This window comes from Dermacentor silvarum, chromosome 7, assembly GCF_013339745.2.
Source record: "Dermacentor silvarum isolate Dsil-2018 chromosome 7, BIME_Dsil_1.4, whole genome shotgun sequence".
NCBI lineage: Eukaryota > Metazoa > Arthropoda > Arachnida > Ixodida > Ixodidae > Dermacentor > Dermacentor silvarum.
The window spans coordinates 83,901,351-83,909,717 of record NC_051160.1 but is presented as its reverse complement, the minus strand read 5'-3'; positions in this window follow the sequence as shown (position 1 = coordinate 83,909,717).

Here is an 8,367-nt window from a genome sequence, read left to right as displayed (position 1 = left end):
ACTGGGATAGCGGATACTGGCTAGGCCATTTAATGGGGAATGTAAAGCGGTGAGCGAATTAGCGCATCCGAGGACCCCTAAGAATAGGTGGGGTGATGAAACGAGGAAACTTTCAGGTGCAAGTTGGAAACAGCTAGTGTAAGACAGGGATAATTGGAAATCACTGGGAGAGACCTTCTTCCTGCAGTGGACATCAAAATAGGCAGATAGGAAGAAGCCGGAGTGACGACGAAATACCTACCACGATGTCGTCAATATGCCGCGGTGACAAAGCCTGTTGGACGACGATGACATGAGGCGTTTCGGGTCACAAAGCTTTATTGGCGAATGTGCAAAGAGAACGACGGCGTCACGAACATGAGCACAAGCCTAGTGATCCAAACAATTAGGCAATTTGGGCTACTGAGTCGGCGTAGAACGCGTGACGACGACGGCACGACGCGAGTCAGATTCCGATGCTTTAATGGCGACGGTGAAACCAACACGACGGCAACACGACCACGACTACGTGCGTAGTGGCCCAAGCTGGCAGACAATTTGGGTAACTTTGTTGGCGTAAGAGGCCAGCTAGATAGATATAAAGATAGGCCGAAAAACAGCTGAATTTGGGTAATAACGCTCTTTGCAATAAAAATGAATTTCCTGAAGGTGGCATCGAATCTCGGTGTCCCAGCACAGTCGCACGATGCTGTGCCATTTAGGTAGCAAACAAAGTATATTCCAATCATGAAAACGCCAACTAGGGGCGCTATAACGTAAAATGATTCCGAACTGTTTTGATTCCAATTTGTGCAATCAGCCTCCACGATTGGTCAAAACATTTTTGGGCCACTCCCAACTTCACCTGTCTGTCAGGCGAAAGTCACGAAAACCGCCATAGCTCCCCATCTGATATAACGTGTAAACACTGATTATACATGATTAAACCACATAAAAGAAAAGTTATCATTCCTGATTCGACGCCTTTTTGCCATTAGCCCTCTGCTATTGGTCGAATGTTTTCTGGCTACGCCCACTTCGCCTGTCTGTTACGCGACGTCACAAAACCGCGAAAACTCACCACGTCAAAGTGACGTGTACGCGAAAAAAATACATTAATATGCCGAAAGAAAACTGAAACATTTTCTGAATAGCCACAGACTGTCCCGTTCCGAGAGGAATAGAAGATGGCTGCCCGCCGATCGCTCAGGCCCTCGCTACTCGCACCTGCCGGTGAGCATGTATTTATTAGAGCATGATAAACTTTCTGCCTGGCAGTAAAACGTTATCGAGCCCTTTCGGTATGCATACGACATCGCTCTGCCAACTCTTGCTTGCTGAGGATACGTTTTAGCGGCAGTCTTATCCATCCGTTCCACGCCGCCGCGATTTTCGACTAGCCACTGCAAGCTAAGTAAGGCGAAGCGGATCAATAGGAGAAGCCGGCACCACCCTCTTCATGCGGTTATCTATTTTCACTGTGCTGGCTCGGCCCCATCGAAACCCTCTCCACTAGAGCGTGCTCCTCGCCTCTTGTCAGCCAATTAGATAAGAAAAACAGCTGAGTGTAGGCATTGTTATTGGTTTTGAAAGCGAACAAAGGTGACCTCCTATAAACGAGGAGAGTGTTTGATTGGGTTGTTCAGACAACGCTGCGGGTCACCACCCGATGCTTGCGTCGGTGGGTACGTAAATTTGACGTCAGGAGTTTGGAATCAAAGCAGTTTGAAATCATTTTACGTTATAGCGCCCTAGGTGGCCGCCACGTGTGTCGCATTGTGAGGCGCAGGTGCGCGGGAACACATTCGTGTGCGCAAGGATCCTTCATCCCAAAGATCCAGGAATGAAATCAACCAATTTGTTGCATTTATTTACCCTCTTCACGAAAGCCTCGTCTAACATAGATTTTATGGTGAGCGTCGGATCTCATGTTTTTCACTTACCGGTGAAGCATGAACTGCGAAAGAAATACTTATATAATAACGTTGTGAGCAGTTTGATAATGCCAAAAGATTTATTTTGCACCACCTCGAATTATCCATTGCTTCATCACATGCAGTGCAGCAAAAGAACCTCGAGTAAAAACTTGAATGTATGCACATACACTAAAACATTACACTTTTAAAGTCTTCTACATATCTCTCTCACTATAATTTTCTACAGAGTATATTTATCCAGATCTTCATAGGGAGCTTCATGCCGTACCTACTCTAAAATACGCGAGCATGTGTCTTCACCATTGTGAAGGCACAAAAATTGAAGATAGACTAGCCGTACAGCTTTTGTGTATGTTCTTAATATTTGTTTATGAGTTCATTTATTATTGCAGCTACATTATGTTTTCTTGGAATGACCCTGATGATATCTTTATTCACGCCTTGCTCGGTCACAGAAGTGAAAAGGCATTCTTGGAGATAATATACGAGGGAGGCATCATTGACCATCATTCCGAAAGTGTGTCTCGCACGCAGAATTATACTTTTTGTGTGATCCTTTTAAACCGCCTCGATGCTTATTGTAGGCCTCTTCGCATTTTTTCGCCGCCTGTTCAGGTTTAGATTTGCCCACGAGAAGAAGGTAATCTGCAGTATCTGAAAGAAATAATTAACGGTCATGCTTACTCAAACTGTTATAAATTATGTAAGACTCTGGCACTAGCATAAAAAATGCTTCCCCTTGCCAACCGAATAGGCTTAGACAAGGTCACGCGTCCTTGCCAACACCCATTCAGCGTGGATTGAAGCATAGGATGCCCCATCCTCTGACGTCATGGACAAATACGCCTCTAGTCAGAACGATGACAGTAAAATATGGTTCATTGTGGCTCTCAAAAAGAACGTACACATAGCTGGAACTGCTGTGAACCACACCGCGCATACCCTTCCCAACACAAAAAATGTGATTTGAATAAAATTGAAAAATTAGGAATGTAAACATACACTGTGACATGCAATAGCTACTTACATGGGGTTTCTGTACCTTGTGGTGCTAAATGAAAAAGAAAAAATTATTTCACATTTTTGAAGTCCAAAAGTTTTAATTTCAAAAGAATCGTCACTGCCGAACAAACTCTTAGTGTCAAACAAAAGTGCAGATATCATTACACTTAGCGAATTGATAGCACTATAGAATTCTTCTTTACATTAAAAATTAATTTAATTAACTAGTAATTTGCTGTTTCTTAAATAAGCATTTCAAAAATCCGCCCGCCCTCTACGCATTCATTCAATTTATTATCACCCTGTTTTCAACATGTCACTAATAAGAAAGAGAACGACCAACAAGAAATTTTTGTTTATTTCCCAATTTTTAAGGAAAATATAAGTACCTTCTAAGGTTAGGTTAGAAGTCTAAGTCTCACTGGCTGCTACTGCTTTGTATTCACTTTGTTGCTGCTAGATCTTAACTTGGTTGAAATTAACTACGCATGTAGGGAAGGTATTCTCGAGCGATCGTTTTCGGAGGTACCTTCCATTTCGCGACATTTCGCGTGACTAGCGCTGGACGCGTCGGCACCTACGAGCGGCAGCATTCCTGGCATGCCACAAAACCAGGCAGGCAGGCAGGTGCCGTGTCTGTGTCGGGCGAAGCGAGCGCGCACCTGCCCCGGCAGTTACAAGGCAACGCGAGGTGACGTCATCGCTACTGCTTCGGAGCGTTCGCGGCTGGGTAACGCAGCCTGCGTCGGCTACAGCTCCGCGCGTTTCCTCGTTGGTGCTGCTACAATTTGTTTCTCTACCTCGCCCTCATTTTATTTTTCCCACTCCCAAGAATTGTGCGCGCTGCGCACATGCTCTCCTTCCCCCTCCTTAATGTCACATGTCAAGGCAGCATGTGCACGGCACGGAGAGGAGGTGAGGCACACGCCGATCCTCGAGGTGGTTGCTAGGCAACGCAGTGAAGTCATAGCTCGGCGAGGTTTCGCGACAGCAGGTGCCACCTTTTACGGTTAGCTAGAACAGCTTCGCCGTTAAAATTGATGGTGCACTCCAGCGAAGCCGAATGGGAGGACGCCATCAAAAGCACGGTACTCCGAAAGCAAGCCCAGGCTATCCAGAGGGCCCAGGCTATCCAGAGGGCCCAGGCTATCCAGAGGGCCCAGGAAAGGGCGGAGAGTCACGGTGTTCCGTCCTCTGCGTGGGCGCGGCCAGCGGTTACGACGGCGTCCCGTTAGTGGGTCCTGCCAGTAGCTCCTCGGGATCAAATAAAGTTCATTGTCTGTCTGTGCACCACGAAAGATTCGTGGAATTTACCGGATAAAAGGGTACAGCACAATGTGTACCTGGCCCAAAATAATTCCCCCATCATAAAATGCTTAGACCACCTAAACATCTGTTTGTTTCGGCCAAGCCGAATTATTGCTGACAAAATAGTTTCTAGAAACTCAGCTTCTAACATATTGCGCTTCTTCTAACATATTCTAGCAATATCAAGCAGCTACTAAATCCACTATTTCTGGAAATACACACAAAAAGACTTAAACACTTAGTGCAATCACAGTTACTGCGACCGTCTGCAGCTAATCAGTGAAATCCAATATAAAAGGACTATTTCAGGGTTTAGAACTACAGCCTATTCTGCGCACGCAGGAGCGTTGCGGCTTCTTTTTTTGCATTATTCTAATAGTCATTGCACCAAAAACCGAGGTGTTTTCCCGCCTTCGGCACCACTGCAGCCGACACATCGAGGTATCAGCGGCGCATGTAAGATCCACATGTCAAGTTCTTCTGATCTACTGCCGGTGCGACGGTGACAGCTAGGTCCAATATTCGAGTACCCGAAGGCTCAAGTTTACTTCGTAATAATGCTATACGTTTCCGCAGGAGAGGGGCAAACGCGGTCCGTTTCGCTGTAAAACGGGGCGCCTTACTGACCGGCGGCATTTCGCACTGACTCTGAATGTCCGACTTTTCACTAGAAGTTCCCTTCTTTATGACAATTAAAAACGCCGTGAATTGATTTAACTGAACGAGGGGCAGTGATCGAGTGAAATTGCTTCAAAGTGCAGTGAGATAATTGAATGGTAATAAACAAGACACTGTTGAAACAGCTGGGTTGTCAGACTAAGCCGAACCCCTGCGCCCCCTTGCCAACTGAAGAGGCCTAGACACGGCCACGCCTCCTTGCCAACGCCCACTCAGCGTAGATTGATAGCAGAGGATGCCCCATCCTGTGACGTCATGGACCAATATGCATCATCTAGTCAGAACGATGACAGTAGAATGTGGTTCCTTGTGGCTCGCTAAAAGAAACGCATAGTTAGAATTGCTGCGAACCCGCAGCGCGCGTACCCTTCCCGATACAAATTGTGATTTGAATAAAGTTGAAAAATTAGGTATATAGAAAGACCCGTTACATACAACATCTACTTACGTGGTGTTTCAGTACCTTGGGGGGCTAAAGGCAAAATATAAAAAAAAAATCATTTCACATTTTTAAAGTCCAAAAGTTTTAATTTCAAATGAATCTTCACTGCCAAACAAACTTCTAGTGTCAAACAAAAGTACAGCTACCATTACACTTGGCGAATGATTAGTATTATGAAATTTTTCTTCAAATTAAGAATTGCCTTATAGAAGACACACAAACGCTTATCTATGCCAACAAAGTGGATAGTCAGAAAGACAGGCAACACGTTTGCTCCCATTTTCGGCATGCTGTCATATATCCTGCAGTAATTAGCAGTTTCTTAAATAAGCATTTTAAATAAACACTCCCACCGCCCTCTACGCATTGATAAGATTTATTATCACCCCTGTTTTCAACACTTGACTAATAAGAAACAGAATGACCAACACGAATTTTTCCTGTATTTACCAGTTTTTAGTAACATAAAAGTAGCTTGTTGGTTAGGTCAGGTTAGAAGGCGTAGCAGACTGGCAGTGGACTTTCTGAAGATAAACATTTACTTTACTTTTAGGACAACAGCCCTTGCCTATCAGCACAGGGCCACGGCTATACCTGGAATAGGGTGGCCGCCCCATTTCGCGCATTGTCAGCTAAAGTTTATTCACTCACCAGGTTACGTTTAAACACGGAACGCTTTACAATGAGCTGTTATATTTACTTACGCATGCATTAGCTTTTCTGTGACGGCATGCTCATCTGTTTCCTTGGCTCCTTGCAATCAAGAACCCAAAACATATTAAAACGCTTCAAGAAACCAATGGGAGGCAAGACGAACTCATGCTGCCAGTCTTGGTACGTGTCCACTGTAGCGCTTTAATGAGAAGCATCAGCATGTGGCTGCTTTCATTGCGTGGACGCCGCGCATGCACGCAATGCTTCAAAAGCATAGATATATTTACGCTCTGACATCGATATCAAAATTATTGATGCAGACGACACGTGCGACGCCAACATTGAGTGTACAGCTGCTACTGTGAGTCTCACGGGTGCAGCGATGACAGTGACGAGCATAGATACTTCTACGTAAACAGACGCCACACTACTGAAGTGCTTAGCCTAAACGAACATCAGCATTCACTTAACAATCCTAATGCTTCTCATCTAGCCTAGCATTGTTTTACGTGTGGTTGTAAACCATTGTTTGAGGACACAAAAGTCCTTTCTAGACACAAAGCCAAACTATACCGGAAATAATTGCGGCTTGTCACATTAAAAGACTAGGAGAAATTTGTGTTAGCCAGGCATCAATATGCCTGGCTAACATTGTTAGACAGTGAATTTCAATATTTGCTCAGCACGTGCGTCAGTGCGAGTAGTGCTTTTTCTTGTTTGAATTTTTGCGGCTTCACCATTTTTCTGATTTGTTTTATCCGATAACTGTTATTCGTTACACCCTGTGATGTTTCTACGCTACGGTTTTTGCAATCACTCATATAAGTAGTTCTTTCCAATAAAGACGTAGTTGCGCGTTAGCGCTTGTCCTGTCTTCTGCCACCGTCCGTGTACTTTCGCGCTTAATCCAAGAAAACAATTCACCACCATCTAGCATGATATAATTGGTAGCCTACTGGCAATTATATTTTCATTATCTTTTTTTTCATGCAATAAATGCTATGTGTGGGTTGCTTTCTTTAAAACTTAATATACAATAGGCAAGCACCACGATCTCCATTTATTTCTATAGAGCTGCTTTTAGCGCCAATACCAGCTCCTCTTAGTAATAGGTGCCAATCCAGCTCTCCAGTTTCCAGCCTGACTGTGGCACCATAATTCGGCATGACACTGGATACTGGGTGGCAGTGGCCATTGGGTTTTTCAATCGGGTAGAACGTACAACTAATGCCAAATAAGAACACTCTTGTATACTCAACACCAATTAGTTTAGAGAAAGCACCAAGTACTCGGCAACAAAAGCAAACATATTCAGAGATAAATGAACATGATTCGGTAACAACCTAAGAATGCAGTGTCAAATATACGTTTTTCCAACTCACATTATTTTCTGAATGCGCTATCCAATTACGTTCGCCTATTTTCATGACGTTGAAGTGAAGGTATGTGTAACATAGCTGATTATCTCGATTAGTAGCTATTGCAGCGCGGAGGGACATTGTGAACCTGCAATGTGCTATGTGAATTTTGGGCAAAGATTGCACTGAATTCTTTGGATTTCACTGAGTATGGTTCAATAATTTTTTGCATGCTATACTACATAACGCCTATTATACTTACTGTACGAAAGCCTAAATACCCCACAGGGTCCTTTGTCGTCGGAGTAGACTAGCTGGTGAATCTCAACACTTGCATGATCTGGTAATGAATGGGAAAGAAGACGTGGAGAAAAAAATAATTATAGCTACATTGATTCTTCTGAAAAAAAACTATTCTTAAAGTAAGGCCAAAATTCTGAGAGAGGTTTAAAGAACAGGCAAGTTTTCTTTTCCAATTTAGAAATATAAAGCAAATTGTGAGCTCGCATATAAAAAATGCAGGTGTGATGCAAATGCACATAATTTTGAAGCGCACATAATAGTCATGCCGAGACATACACATATGATTTCTTCTTGAAAATTTGGCAGAAATACCCTAAAGAAATAATAAAGTTTCACTAACAGTGACTCAGCCCTATAGAAAACTATTAGTTCTTCATAGCAAAACAGTACGCAGTTAATTCTGGAGGGAGTATCGAACATCTATCTGGCAGTCAAGTGCTCAAAACTGTGTTTGCCTTGTCTATCCGGCTAGTCTCGTATGCTGACGATGACCGTCGTCGTCATAGAACATACCACATTGGCCATTTCCACTGCCTGAAGAAAAATAAAACTTCACCTGTTCAGCACGAACCAGTGAAGCAATGTCCTTCTTGGAATCGAGCGCTTTCACCAGTGGCTTTCACCAACTTTCTTTTTCTTTATTACATGATATAGAAAACTATAAAACTGAAAATATGTTCTAGTAAGCACTCTTAAAACTCAGGTA